This window comes from Somniosus microcephalus, unplaced genomic scaffold (assembly GCF_052327205.1).
Source record: "Somniosus microcephalus isolate GS21.2 unplaced genomic scaffold, FLI_Smic_1.0 unresolved_chr5, whole genome shotgun sequence".
Taxonomy (NCBI): Eukaryota; Metazoa; Chordata; class Chondrichthyes; order Squaliformes; family Somniosidae; genus Somniosus; species Somniosus microcephalus.
This window is the reverse complement of record NW_028225183.1, coordinates 46,169,472-46,184,092: the sequence shown is the minus strand read 5'-3', so window position 1 is coordinate 46,184,092 and position 14,621 is coordinate 46,169,472. Positions and strand designations below refer to the sequence as shown.

Below are 14,621 nucleotides of genomic sequence, written 5' to 3'. Positions count from 1 at the left end.
GAACATTGCAATGGAATAGCACTTCAATATAATCGTCATTTGCAATGCAATAGAGCATTGGAATGGAATATCACTTTGCAATATAATGGTTATTTGCAATCCAATATGACATTGCAATGGTCTTTTAACTTGAAATAAATTAATCATTTGCAGAACAAAATCGCATTGCAATATAATATCGCTTTGCAACATGATCGTCATTTGCAATGCAGAACATTGCAAAGGATTATCATGTTGCAAAATATCAGTAATCTGCAATGCCGTAGCACATTGCAATGGAGTATCACTTTACAATATAATTGTCATTTGAAGTGCAATAGAAGATTGCAATGGAATTTTAACTTGCAATATTATGTTAATTTGCAATGCAATAAGGCGTTGCAATGGAAAATCACTTTGCAACAAAGTTGTCATTTGTAATGCAACAGAACATTGTAATGGATTATCCCTGCAATATAATCATCATTTGCAATGCAATAGAGCATTGCAATGGAAAGCACTTTGCCAAACAATCGTCATTTGCAATGCAAACAAACATTGTAATGAAATATAACTTTGCAATAGAATAGTCATTGCAATACAATGGAGCATTGCAATGGAATATCACTTTGCTATATAATAGTCATTGCAATGCAATAGAATATTGCAGTGAAATATCACTGCAATATAACAGTAATTAGCAATGCAACAGCACATTGCAATGGAATATCAACTTGCAATATGATAATCATTTGCAATTCAATAGCACATTGCAATGAAATATCACTTTTCCATATAATTAAAATGCAATACAATAGCACATTGCAATGGACTTTATCAAATGTCTTTTGCTCCATGTCTACAAGCTAATAATAATTTGTGAACTGGGACTCATAAACCTCTTTGCTCCTCAACAGTTAATAGCTTCCCATTATTTAGAAAATACTCAGAACTATCTCACTTTGTTCCAAAGTGGCTGGTGTCAAACTTGCGTACATTGAACTCGATTTGCCTTTGTTTTGCCGGCTTACTGTGTCTTTGGTTACCTCCATTTCCCAACTGCACTACGAGCGGACCGTCTAACTTAGTGCGATCTTCAAAATATAATCTGCAGTGCTCCATTGCTCCATCCAAGTCAGTCATAAATACGGTGAACAGTTGATGATCTAAGACAGATCTGGGGGACGGCACTTGTCACATCTGACTCCGCTGTTAACGAGCATGTCTTTTGTGGGTGGGTTAATATTTCTGAAGTGATGGTGGTCTGAGGCAGTCAATCAAGAGTTTGTGGGAAAAGTGTGCTGTGCAGGCTGGATTATGGACAAGTAAATTGAATTTGTCGGAGATGCAATGATGCACTGCAGCCAATGAAAGTACTATTGTGAGGTTTGAATTGCAAGAGCCCCGATAGCTCAATCGGTAGAGCATCAGACTTTTAATCTGAGGGTCCAGGGTTCAAGTCCCTGTTCGGGCGCTGCTTTTAAATCGCGAGACTCAACTTTACATTCGCACTTTGATCAATTAACAAAGAAAATAACAACAGCAGCAGGCCATTTCATGCCTGGAGCCTTTCTGCCATTTAATTAAATCATCGATCGATATCCGTTTGCAATCCTTTGCTCCAGATCCCTTAATACCTTTGGTTAACAAACATCTCTCAATCACAAGTTTAAAATTGACAATTGGCCCAGCTTTAATTGCTGTTTGCGGAAGTGTGTTACAAATTTCTGTCACACAAACTTCTCTCCTGAAACGCTTGGATCTAATGTTGAGGCTATGGCCCCTTCTCCCAGATGGGTCAATCACCAGAAATAGCTTCTCGCTATTTCCACTCGCATTTCCTCTTAATATCTTGAATACTTCAATCAAATCAACACTTAAGCTTCTAAATTCCAGGAAAAAAACCCGAGTTTGTGCAATATCCCGTTGTAATTTGTCCCTTGGACTCAATGTCTCCTTCACTTTTTAAGCCTAATAATACATTCCCAAGCTGTGATGCCGAGAATTGAACACAGTACCGCAGCTGTGGCCTAACCAGTGCTTTGTATAGCTGTGGCATCATTTCACCCTCTTATATTGTAATCCTACAGATATAAGTATCACTTTTCAATTAGCTTTTTGATTCATTTCTGTACCTGTCCATGACCATTTAATGATATATGTACAGGGACACAAGTCTATTTGAATATCAACTGTTTCCAGCTTAACATTATAAGGAGTGTATTCTAAATACTCCTATAAAGATCGGTAGTGGATCACGTCACACTTGCTAATATTTAAATCAATTTGACAGAAAATTACACATTCACTTAATCTATGAATATCTGGTCAAATGTCTTGTTTCCATCTCAACTGATTATAATGCCGCCTATCTTTTTTGTCATCCTCAAACTTGGATGTGTGGCTCTCAATCACATCCACTAAGTCGTTAATGAAATCGGTGATTAGTTGAGTTCCCAAAAGTGATCAATCAGAGACACCACTCGTCATAATCTGCCAATTAGTGTACCTGATCATCATCTGCAAACTTTGTCTCCTGCCGTGCCACCAATTTCCTAACCAGGTTAATAATTTGCCTTCAATTACATGCGTTTCAAATTTGGCCCAATGTCCCATATGCGGGACTTTTTCAAATGTCTTTGCTTCATGTCTACAAGCAAATAATAATTTGTGAACTGGGACTCATAAACCTCTTTGCTCCTCAACAGTTAATAGCTTCCCATTATTTAGAAAATACTCAGAACTATATTACTTTGTTCCAAAGTGGCTGGTGTCACACTTGCGTACATTGAACTCGATTTGCCTTTGTTTTGCCGGCTTACTGTGTCTGTCTCTGTCCCTTTGGTTACCTCCATTTCCCAACTGCACTACAAGCGGACCGTCTAACTTAGTGCGATCTTCAAAATATGATGTACAGTGCTCCATTGCTCCATCCAACTCAGTCATAAATACGGTGAACAGTTGATGATCTAATACAGATATCTGGGGGACGGCACTTGTCACATCTGACTCCGCTGCTAACGAGCGTGTCTTTTGTGGGTGGCTTAATATTTCTGAAGTGATGGTGGTCTGAGGCAGTCAATCCGGACTTGTGGGGGAAATGTGCTGTGCAGGTTGTATTATGGACAAATAAATTGAATTTGTCGGAGATGCAATGATGCACTGCAGCCAATGAAAGTACTTTTGTGAGCTTGGCTTTGCAAGAGCCCGGATAGCTCAATCGGTAGAGCATCAGACTTTTAATCTGAGGGTCCAGGGTTCAAGTCCCTGTTCGGGCGCTGCTTTTAAATCGCGAGACTCAACTTTACATTCGCACTTTGATCATTTAACAAAGGAAAATAACAACAGCAGCAGGCCATTTCATGCCTGGAGCCTTTCTGCCATTTAATTAAATCATCGATCGATATCCGTTTGCATTCCTTTGCTCCAGATCCCTTAATACCTTTGGTTAACAAACATCTCTCAATCTCAAGTTTAAAATTGACAATTGGCCCAGCTTTAATTGCTGTTTGCGGAAGTGTGTTACAAATGTCTGTCACACAAACTTCTATCCTGAAACGCTTGGATCTAATGTTGAGGCTATGGCCCCTTCTCCCAGATGGGTCAATCATCAGAAATAGCTTCTCGCTATCTACACTAGCATTTCCTCTTAATATCGTGAATACTTCAGTCAAATCACCACTTAAGCTTTAAATTCCAGGAAAAAAAACCGAGTTTGTGCAATATCCCGTTGTAATTTGTCCCTTGGACTCTATGTCTCCTTCACTTTTTAAGCCTAATAATACATTCCCAAGCTGTGATGCCGAGAATTGAACACAGTACCGCAGCTGTGGCCTAACCAGTGCTTTGTATAGCTGTGGCATCATTTCACCCTCTTATATTGTAATCCTACAGATATAAGTATCATTTTTCAATTAGCTTTTTGATTCATTTCTGTACCTGTCCATGACCATTTAATGATATATGTACAGGGACACAAGTCTATTTGAATATCAACTGTTTCCAGCTTAACATTATAAGGAGTGTATTCTAAATACTCCTATAAAGATCGGTAGTGGATCACGTCACACTTGCTAATATTTAAATCAATTGACAGAAAATTACACATTCACTTAATCTATGAATATCTGGTCAAATGTCTTGTTTCCATCTCAACTGATTATAATGCCGCCTATCTTTTTTGTCATCCTCAAACTTGGATGTGTGGCTCTCAATCACATCCACTAAGTCGTTAATGAAATCGGTGATTAGTTGAGATCCCAAAAGTGATCAATCAGAGGCACCACTCGTCATAATCTGCCAATTAGTGTACCTGATCATCATCTGCAAACTTTGTCTCCTGCCGTGCCACCAATTTCCTAACCAGGTTAATAATTTGCCTTCAATTACATGCGTTTCAAATTTGGCCCAATGTCCCATATGCGGGACTTTTTCAAATGTCTTTGCTTCATGTCTACAAGCAAATAATAATTTGTGAACTGGGACTCATAAACCTCTTTGCTCCTCAACAGTTAATAGCTTCCCATTATTTAGAAAATACTCAGAACTATATTACTTTGTTCCAAAGTGGCTGGTGTCACACTTGCGTACATTGAACTCGATTTGCCTTTGTTTTGCCGGCTTACTGTGTCTGTCTCTGTCCCTTTGGTTACCTCCATTTCCCAACTGCACTACAAGCGGACCGTCTAACTTAGTGCAATCTTCAAAATATGATGTACAGTGCTCCATTGCTCCATCCAACTCAGTCATAAATACGGTGAACAGTTGATGATCTAATACAGATATCTGGGGGACGGCACTTGTCACATCTGACTCCGCTGCTAACGAGCGTGTCTTTTGTGGGTGGCTTAATATTTCTGAAGTGATGGTGGTCTGAGGCAGTCAATCCGGATTTGTGGGGGAAATGTGCTGTACAGGTTGTATTATGGACAAGTAAATTGAATTTGTCGGAGATGCAATGATGCACTGCAGCCAATGAAAGTACTTTTGTGAGCTTAGCCCGGATAGCTCAATCGTTAGAACATCAGACTTTTAATCTGAGGGTCCAGGGTTCAAGTCCCTGTTCGGGCGCTGCTTTTAAATCGCGAGACTCAACTTTACATTCGCACTTTGATCATTTAACAAAGAAAATAACAACAGCAGCAGGCCATTTCATGCCTGGAGCCTTTCTGCCATTTAATTAAATCATCGATCGATATCCGTGTGCAATCCTATGCTCCAGATCCCTTAATACCTTTGGTTAACAAACATCTCTCAATCACAATTTTAAAATTGACAATTGGCCCAGCTATAATTGCTGTTTGCGGAAGTGTGTTACAAATTTCTGTCACACAAACTTCTCTCCTGAAACGCTTGGATCTAATGTTGAGGCTATGGCCCCTTCTCCCAGATGGGTCAATCATCAGAAATAGCTTCTCGCTATCTGCACTAGCATTTCCTCTTAATATCGTGAATACTTCAATCAAATCACCACTTAAGCTTTAAATTCCAGGAAAAAAAACCGAGTTTGTGCAATATCCCGTTGTAATTTGTCCCTTGGACTCTATGTCTCCTTCACTTTTTAAGCCTAATAATACATTCCCAAGCTGTGATGCCGAGAATTGAACACAGTACCGCAGCTGTGGCCTAACCAGTGCTTTGTATAGCTGTGGCATCATTTCACCCTCTTATATTGTAATCCTACAGATATAAGTATCACTTTTCAATTAGCTTTTTGATTCATTTCTGTACCTGTCCATGACCATTTAATGATATATGTACAGGGACACAAGTCTATTTGGATATCAACTGTTTCCAGCTTAACATTATAAGGAGTGTATTCTAAATACTCCTATAAAGATCGGTAGTGGATCACGTCACACTTGTTAATATTTAAATCAATTTGCCAGAAAATTACACGTTCACTTAATCTATGAATATCTGGTCAAATATCTTGTTTCCATCTCAACTGATTATAATGCCGCCTATCTTTTTTGTCATCCTCAAACTTGGATGTGTGGCTCTCAATCACATCCACTAAGTCGTTAATGAAATCGGTGATTAGTTGAGTTCCCAAAAGTGATCAATCAGAGACACCACTCGTCATAATCTGCCAATTAGTGTACCTGATCATCATCTGCAAACTTTGTCTCCTGCCGTGCCACCAATTTCCTAACCAGGTTAATAATCTGCCTTCAATTACATGCGTTTCAAATTTGGCCCAATGTCCCATATGCGGGACTTTATCAAATGTCTTTGCTTCATGTCTACAAGCAAATTATAATTTGTGAACTGGGACTCATAAACCTCTTTGCTCCTCAACAGTTAATAGCTTCCCGTTATTTAGAAAATACTCAGAACTATATTACTTTGTTCCAAAGTGGCTGGTGTCACACTTGCGTACATTGAACTCGATTTGCCTTTGTTTTGCCGGCTTACTGTGTCTGTCTCTGTCCCTTTGATTACCTCCATTTCAAAACTGCACTACAAGCGGACCGTCTAACTTAGTGCGATCTTCAAAATATGATGTACAGTGCTCCATTGCTCCATCCAACTCAGTCATAAATACGGTGAACAGTTGATGATCTAATACAGATATCTGGGGGACGGCACTTGTCACATCTGACTCCGCTGCTAACGAGCGTGTCTTTTGTGGGTGGCTTAATATTTCTGAAGTGATGGTGGTCTGAGGCAGTCAATCCGGACTTGTGGGGGAAATGTGCTGTGCAGGTTGTATTATGGACAAATAAATTGAATTTGTCGGAGATGCAATGTTGCACTGCAGCCAATGAAAGTACTTTTGTGAGCTTGGCTTTGCAAGAGCCCGGATAGCTCAATCGGTAGAGCATCAGACTTTTAATCTGAGGGTCCAGGGTTCAAGTCCCTGTTCGGGCGCTGCTTTTAAATCGCGAGACTCAACTTTACATTCGCACTTTGATCATTTAACAAAGGAAAATAACAACAGCAGCAGGCCATTTCATGCCTGGAGCCTTTCTGCCATTTAATTAAATCATCGATCGATATCCGTTTGCATTCCTTTGCTCCAGATCCCTTAATACCTTTGGTTAACAAACATCTCTCAATCTCAAGTTTAAAATTGACAATTGGCCCAGCTTTAATTGCTGTTTGCGGAAGTGTGTTACAAATGTCTGTCACACAAACTTCTATCCTGAAACGCTTGGATCTAATGTTGAGGCTATGGCCCCTTCTCCCAGATGGGTCAATCATCAGAAATAGCTTCTCGCTATCTACACTAGCATTTCCTCTTAATATCGTGAATACTTCAGTCAAATCACCACTTAAGCTTTAAATTCCAGGAAAAAAAACCGAGTTTGTGCAATATCCCGTTGTAATTTGTCCCTTGGACTCTATGTCTCCTTCACTTTTTAAGCCTAATAATACATTCCCAAGCTGTGATGCCGAGAATTGAACACAGTACCGCAGCTGTGGCCTAACCAGTGCTTTGTATAGCTGTGGCATCATTTCACCCTCTTATATTGTAATCCTACAGATATAAGTATCATTTTTCAATTAGCTTTTTGATTCATTTCTGTACCTGTCCATGACCATTTAATGATATATGTACAGGGACACAAGTCTATTTGAATATCAACTGTTTCCAGCTTAACATTATAAGGAGTGTATTCTAAATACTCCTATAAAGATCGGTAGTGGATCACGTCACACTTGCTAATATTTAAATCAATTGACAGAAAATTACACATTCACTTAATCTATGAATATCTGGTCAAATGTCTTGTTTCCATCTCAACTGATTATAATGCCGCCTATCTTTTTTGTCATCCTCAAACTTGGATGTGTGGCTCTCAATCACATCCACTAAGTCGTTAATGAAATCGGTGATTAGTTGAGATCCCAAAAGTGATCAATCAGAGGCACCACTCGTCATAATCTGCCAATTAGTGTACCTGATCATCATCTGCAAACTTTGTCTCCTGCCGTGCCACCAATTTCCTAACCAGGTTAATAATTTGCCTTCAATTACATGCGTTTCAAATTTGGCCCAATGTCCCATATGCGGGACTTTTTCAAATGTCTTTGCTTCATGTCTACAAGCAAATAATAATTTGTGAACTGGGACTCATAAACCTCTTTGCTCCTCAACAGTTAATAGCTTCCCATTATTTAGAAAATACTCAGAACTATATTACTTTGTTCCAAAGTGGCTGGTGTCACACTTGCGTACATTGAACTCGATTTGCCTTTGTTTTGCCGGCTTACTGTGTCTGTCTCTGTCCCTTTGGTTACCTCCATTTCCCAACTGCACTACAAGCGGACCGTCTAACTTAGTGCAATCTTCAAAATATGATGTACAGTGCTCCATTGCTCCATCCAACTCAGTCATAAATACGGTGAACAGTTGATGATCTAATACAGATATCTGGGGGACGGCACTTGTCACATCTGACTCCGCTGCTAACGAGCGTGTCTTTTGTGGGTGGCTTAATATTTCTGAAGTGATGGTGGTCTGAGGCAGTCAATCCGGATTTGTGGGGGAAATGTGCTGTACAGGTTGTATTATGGACAAGTAAATTGAATTTGTCGGAGATGCAATGATGCACTGCAGCCAATGAAAGTACTTTTGTGAGCTTAGCCCGGATAGCTCAATCGTTAGAGCATCAGACTTTTAATCTGAGGGTCCAGGGTTCAAGTCCCTGTTCGGGCGCTGCTTTTAAATCGCGAGACTCAACTTTACATTCGCACTTTGATCATTTAACAAAGAAAATAACAACAGCAGCAGGCCATTTCATGCCTGGAGCCTTTCTGCCATTTAATTAAATCATCGATCGATATCCGTGTGCAATCCTATGCTCCAGATCCCTTAATACCTTTGGTTAACAAACATCTCTCAATCACAATTTTAAAATTGACAATTGGCCCAGCTATAATTGCTGTTTGCGGAAGTGTGTTACAAATTTCTGTCACACAAACTTCTCTCCTGAAACGCTTGGATCTAATGTTGAGGCTATGGCCCCTTCTCCCAGATGGGTCAATCATCAGAAATAGCTTCTCGCTATCTGCACTAGCATTTCCTCTTAATATCGTGAATACTTCAATCAAATCACCACTTAAGCTTTAAATTCCAGGAAAAAAAACCGAGTTTGTGCAATATCCCGTTGTAATTTGTCCCTTGGACTCTATGTCTCCTTCACTTTTTAAGCCTAATAATACATTCCCAAGCTGTGATGCCGAGAATTGAACACAGTACCGCAGCTGTGGCCTAACCAGTGCTTTGTATAGCTGTGGCATCATTTCACCCTCTTATATTGTAATCCTACAGATATAAGTATCACTTTTCAATTAGCTTTTTGATTCATTTCTGTACCTGTCCATGACCATTTAATGATATATGTACAGGGACACAAGTCTATTTGGATATCAACTGTTTCCAGCTTAACATTATAAGGAGTGTATTCTAAATACTCCTATAAAGATCGGTAGTGGATCACGTCACACTTGTTAATATTTAAATCAATTTGCCAGAAAATTACACGTTCACTTAATCTATGAATATCTGGTCAAATATCTTGTTTCCATCTCAACTGATTATAATGCCGCCTATCTTTTTTGTCATCCTCAAACTTGGATGTGTGGCTCTCAATCACATCCACTAAGTCGTTAATGAAATCGGTGATTAGTTGAGTTCCCAAAAGTGATCAATCAGAGACACCACTCGTCATAATCTGCCAATTAGTGTACCTGATCATCATCTGCAAACTTTGTCTCCTGCCGTGCCACCAATTTCCTAACCAGGTTAATAATCTGCCTTCAATTACATGCGTTTCAAATTTGGCCCAATGTCCCATATGCGGGACTTTATCAAATGTCTTTGCTTCATGTCTACAAGCAAATTATAATTTGTGAACTGGGACTCATAAACCTCTTTGCTCCTCAACAGTTAATAGCTTCCCGTTATTTAGAAAATACTCAGAACTATATTACTTTGTTCCAAAGTGGCTGGTGTCACACTTGCGTACATTGAACTCGATTTGCCTTTGTTTTGCCGGCTTACTGTGTCTGTCTCTGTCCCTTTGATTACCTCCATTTCAAAACTGCACTACAAGCGGACCGTCTAACTTAGTGCGATCTTCAAAATATGATGTACAGTGCTCCATTGCTCCATCCAACTCAGTCATAAATACGGTGAACAGTTGATGATCTAATACAGATATCTGGGGGACGGCACTTGTCACATCTGACTCCGCTGCTAACGAGCGTGTCTTTTGTGGGTGGCTTAATATTTCTGAAGTGATGGTGGTCTGAGGCAGTCAATCCGGACTTGTGGGGGAAATGTGCTGTGCAGGTTGTATTATGGACAAATAAATTGAATTTGTCGGAGATGCAATGATGCACTGCAGCCAATGAAAGTACTTTTGTGAGCTTGGCTTTGCAAGAGCCCGGATAGCTCAATCGGTAGAGCATCAGACTTTTAATCTGAGGGTCCAGGGTTCAAGTCCCTGTTCGGGCGCTGCTTTTAAATCGCGAGACTCAACTTTACATTCGCACTTTGATCATTTAACAAAGGAAAATAACAACAGCAGCAGGCCATTTCATGCCTGGAGCCTTTCTGCCATTTAATTAAATCATCGATCGATATCCGTTTGCATTCCTTTGCTCCAGATCCCTTAATACCTTTGGTTAACAAACATCTCTCAATCTCAAGTTTAAAATTGACAATTGGCCCAGCTTTAATTGCTGTTTGCGGAAGTGTGTTACAAATGTCTGTCACACAAACTTCTATCCTGAAACGCTTGGATCTAATGTTGAGGCTATGGCCCCTTCTCCCAGATGGGTCAATCATCAGAAATAGCTTCTCGCTATCTACACTAGCATTTCCTCTTAATATCGTGAATACTTCAGTCAAATCACCACTTAAGCTTTAAATTCCAGGAAAAAAAACCGAGTTTGTGCAATATCCCGTTGTAATTTGTCCCTTGGACTCTATGTCTCCTTCACTTTTTAAGCCTAATAATACATTCCCAAGCTGTGATGCCGAGAATTGAACACAGTACCGCAGCTGTGGCCTAACCAGTGCTTTGTATAGCTGTGGCATCATTTCACCCTCTTATATTGTAATCCTACAGATATAAGTATCATTTTTCAATTAGCTTTTTGATTCATTTCTGTACCTGTCCATGACCATTTAATGATATATGTACAGGGACACAAGTCTATTTGAATATCAACTGTTTCCAGCTTAACATTATAAGGAGTGTATTCTAAATACTCCTATAAAGATCGGTAGTGGATCACGTCACACTTGCTAATATTTAAATCAATTGACAGAAAATTACACATTCACTTAATCTATGAATATCTGGTCAAATGTCTTGTTTCCATCTCAACTGATTATAATGCCGCCTATCTTTTTTGTCATCCTCAAACTTGGATGTGTGGCTCTCAATCACATCCACTAAGTCGTTAATGAAATCGGTGATTAGTTGAGATCCCAAAAGTGATCAATCAGAGGCACCACTCGTCATAATCTGCCAATTAGTGTACCTGATCATCATCTGCAAACTTTGTCTCCTGCCGTGCCACCAATTTCCTAACCAGGTTAATAATTTGCCTTCAATTACATGCGTTTCAAATTTGGCCCAATGTCCCATATGCGGGACTTTTTCAAATGTCTTTGCTTCATGTCTACAAGCAAATAATAATTTGTGAACTGGGACTCATAAACCTCTTTGCTCCTCAACAGTTAATAGCTTCCCATTATTTAGAAAATACTCAGAACTATATTACTTTGTTCCAAAGTGGCTGGTGTCACACTTGCGTACATTGAACTCGATTTGCCTTTGTTTTGCCGGCTTACTGTGTCTGTCTCTGTCCCTTTGGTTACCTCCATTTCCCAACTGCACTACAAGCGGACCGTCTAACTTAGTGCAATCTTCAAAATATGATGTACAGTGCTCCATTGCTCCATCCAACTCAGTCATAAATACGGTGAACAGTTGATGATCTAATACAGATATCTGGGGGACGGCACTTGTCACATCTGACTCCGCTGCTAACGAGCGTGTCTTTTGTGGGTGGCTTAATATTTCTGAAGTGATGGTGGTCTGAGGCAGTCAATCCGGATTTGTGGGGGAAATGTGCAGTGCAGGTTGTATTATGGACAAATAAATTGAATTTGTCGGAGATGCAATGATGCACTGCAGCCAATGAAAGTACTTTTGTGAGCGTGGCTTTGCAAGAGCCCGGATAGCTCAATCGGTAGAGCATCAGACTTTTAATCTGAGGGTCCAGGGTTCAAGTCCCTGTTCGGGCGCTGCTTTTAAATCGCGAGACTCAACTTTACATTCGCACTTTGATCATTTAACAAAGGAAAATAACAACAGCAGCAGGCCATTTCATGCCTGGAGCCTTTCTGCCATTTAATTAAATCATCGATCGATATCCGTTTGCATTCCTTTGCTCCAGATCCCTTAATACCTTTGGTTAACAAACATCTCTCAATCTCAAGTTTAAAATTGACAATTGGCCCAGCTTTAATTGCTGTTTGCGGAAGTGTGTTACAAATGTCTGTCACACAAACTTCTATCCTGAAACGCTTGGATCTAATGTTGAGGCTATGGCCCCTTCTCCCAGATGGGTCAATCATCAGAAATAGCTTCTCGCTATCTACACTAGCATTTCCTCTTAATATCGTGAATACTTCAGTCAAATCACCACTTAAGCTTTAAATTCCAGGAAAAAAAACCGAGTTTGTGCAATATCCCGTTGTAATTTGTCCCTTGGACTCTATGTCTCCTTCACTTTTTAAGCCTAATAATACATTCCCAAGCTGTGATGCCGAGAATTGAACACAGTACCGCAGCTGTGGCCTAACCAGTGCTTTGTATAGCTGTGGCATCATTTCACCCTCTTATATTGTAATCCTACAGATATAAGTATCATTTTTCAATTAGCTTTTTGATTCATTTCTGTACCTGTCCATGACCATTTAATGATATATGTACAGGGACACAAGTCTATTTGAATATCAACTGTTTCCAGCTTAACATTATAAGGAGTGTATTCTAAATACTCCTATAAAGATCGGTAGTGGATCACGTCACACTTGCTAATATTTAAATCAATTGACAGAAAATTACACATTCACTTAATCTATGAATATCTGGTCAAATGTCTTGTTTCCATCTCAACTGATTATAATGCCGCCTATCTTTTTTGTCATCCTCAAACTTGGATGTGTGGCTCTCAATCACATCCACTAAGTCGTTAATGAAATCGGTGATTAGTTGAGATCCCAAAAGTGATCAATCAGAGGCACCACTCGTCATAATCTGCCAATTAGTGTACCTGATCATCATCTGCAAACTTTGTCTCCTGCCGTGCCACCAATTTCCTAACCAGGTTAATAATTTGCCTTCAATTACATGCGTTTCAAATTTGGCCCAATGTCCCATATGCGGGACTTTTTCAAATGTCTTTGCTTCATGTCTACAAGCAAATAATAATTTGTGAACTGGGACTCATAAACCTCTTTGCTCCTCAACAGTTAATAGCTTCCCATTATTTAGAAAATACTCAGAACTATATTACTTTGTTCCAAAGTGGCTGGTGTCACACTTGCGTACATTGAACTCGATTTGCCTTTGTTTTGCCGGCTTACTGTGTCTGTCTCTGTCCCTTTGGTTACCTCCATTTCCCAACTGCACTACAAGCGGACCGTCTAACTTAGTGCAATCTTCAAAATATGATGTACAGTGCTCCATTGCTCCATCCAACTCAGTCATAAATACGGTGAACAGTTGATGATCTAATACAGATATCTGGGGGACGGCACTTGTCACATCTGACTCCGCTGCTAACGAGCGTGTCTTTTGTGGGTGGCTTAATATTTCTGAAGTGATGGTGGTCTGAGGCAGTCAATCCGGATTTGTGGGGGAAATGTGCAGTGCAGGTTGTATTATGGACAAATAAATTGAATTTGTCGGAGATGCAATGATGCACTGCAGCCAATGAAAGTACTTTTGTGAGCGTGGCTTTGCAAGAGCCCGGATAGCTCAATCGGTAGAGCATCAGACTTTTAATCTGAGGGTCCAGGGTTCAAGTCCCTGTTCGGGCGCTGCTTTTAAATCGCGAGACTCAACTTTACATTCGCACTTTGATCATTTAACAAAGGAAAATAACAACAGCAGCAGGCCATTTCATGCCTGGAGCCTTTCTGCCATTTAATTAAATCATCGATCGATATCCGTTTGCATTCCTTTGCTCCAGATCCCTTAATACCTTTGGTTAACAAACATCTCTCAATCTCAAGTTTAAAATTGACAATTGGCCCAGCTTTAATTGCTGTTTGCGGAAGTGTGTTACAAATGTCTGTCACACAAACTTCTATCCTGAAACGCTTGGATCTAATGTTGAGGCTATGGCCCCTTCTCCCAGATGGGTCAATCATCAGAAATAGCTTCTCGCTATCTACACTAGCATTTCCTCTTAATATCGTGAATACTTCAGTCAAATCACCACTTAAGCTTTAAATTCCAGGAAAAAAAACCGAGTTTGTGCAATATCCCGTTGTAATTTGTCCCTTGGACTCTATGTCTCCTTCACTTTTTAAGCCTAATAATACATTCCCAAGCTGTGATGCCGAGAATTGAACACAGTACCGCAGCTGTGGCCTAACCAGTGCT

At 39.9% G+C, this 14,621-nt stretch overlaps 7 non-coding genes across 7 annotated transcripts; all 7 read left to right on the top strand.

Annotated features, from left to right (window-relative positions):
- Positions 1–1,380: 1,380 nt before the first annotated feature.
- Positions 1,381–1,453, top strand: trnak-uuu (transfer RNA lysine (anticodon UUU)). Its single transcript has one exon. It is a non-coding gene; the product is annotated as a tRNA-Lys (tRNA).
- A 1,731-nt stretch (positions 1,454–3,184) lies between these two features.
- trnak-uuu (transfer RNA lysine (anticodon UUU)) lies at positions 3,185–3,257 on the top strand. The gene has a single exon. It is a non-coding gene; the product is annotated as a tRNA-Lys (tRNA).
- Positions 3,258–6,779: 3,522 nt separating this feature from the next.
- On the top strand, positions 6,780–6,852 carry trnak-uuu (transfer RNA lysine (anticodon UUU)). The gene has a single exon. It is a non-coding gene; the product is annotated as a tRNA-Lys (tRNA).
- A 1,719-nt stretch (positions 6,853–8,571) lies between these two features.
- Positions 8,572–8,644, top strand: trnak-uuu (transfer RNA lysine (anticodon UUU)). Its single transcript has one exon. It is a non-coding gene; the product is annotated as a tRNA-Lys (tRNA).
- A 1,730-nt stretch (positions 8,645–10,374) lies between these two features.
- Positions 10,375–10,447, top strand: trnak-uuu (transfer RNA lysine (anticodon UUU)). The gene has a single exon. It is a non-coding gene; the product is annotated as a tRNA-Lys (tRNA).
- Positions 10,448–12,177: 1,730 nt separating this feature from the next.
- Positions 12,178–12,250, top strand: trnak-uuu (transfer RNA lysine (anticodon UUU)). Its single transcript has one exon. It is a non-coding gene; the product is annotated as a tRNA-Lys (tRNA).
- Positions 12,251–13,980: 1,730 nt separating this feature from the next.
- Positions 13,981–14,053, top strand: trnak-uuu (transfer RNA lysine (anticodon UUU)). The gene has a single exon. It is a non-coding gene; the product is annotated as a tRNA-Lys (tRNA).
- Positions 14,054–14,621: the final 568 nt, after the last annotated feature.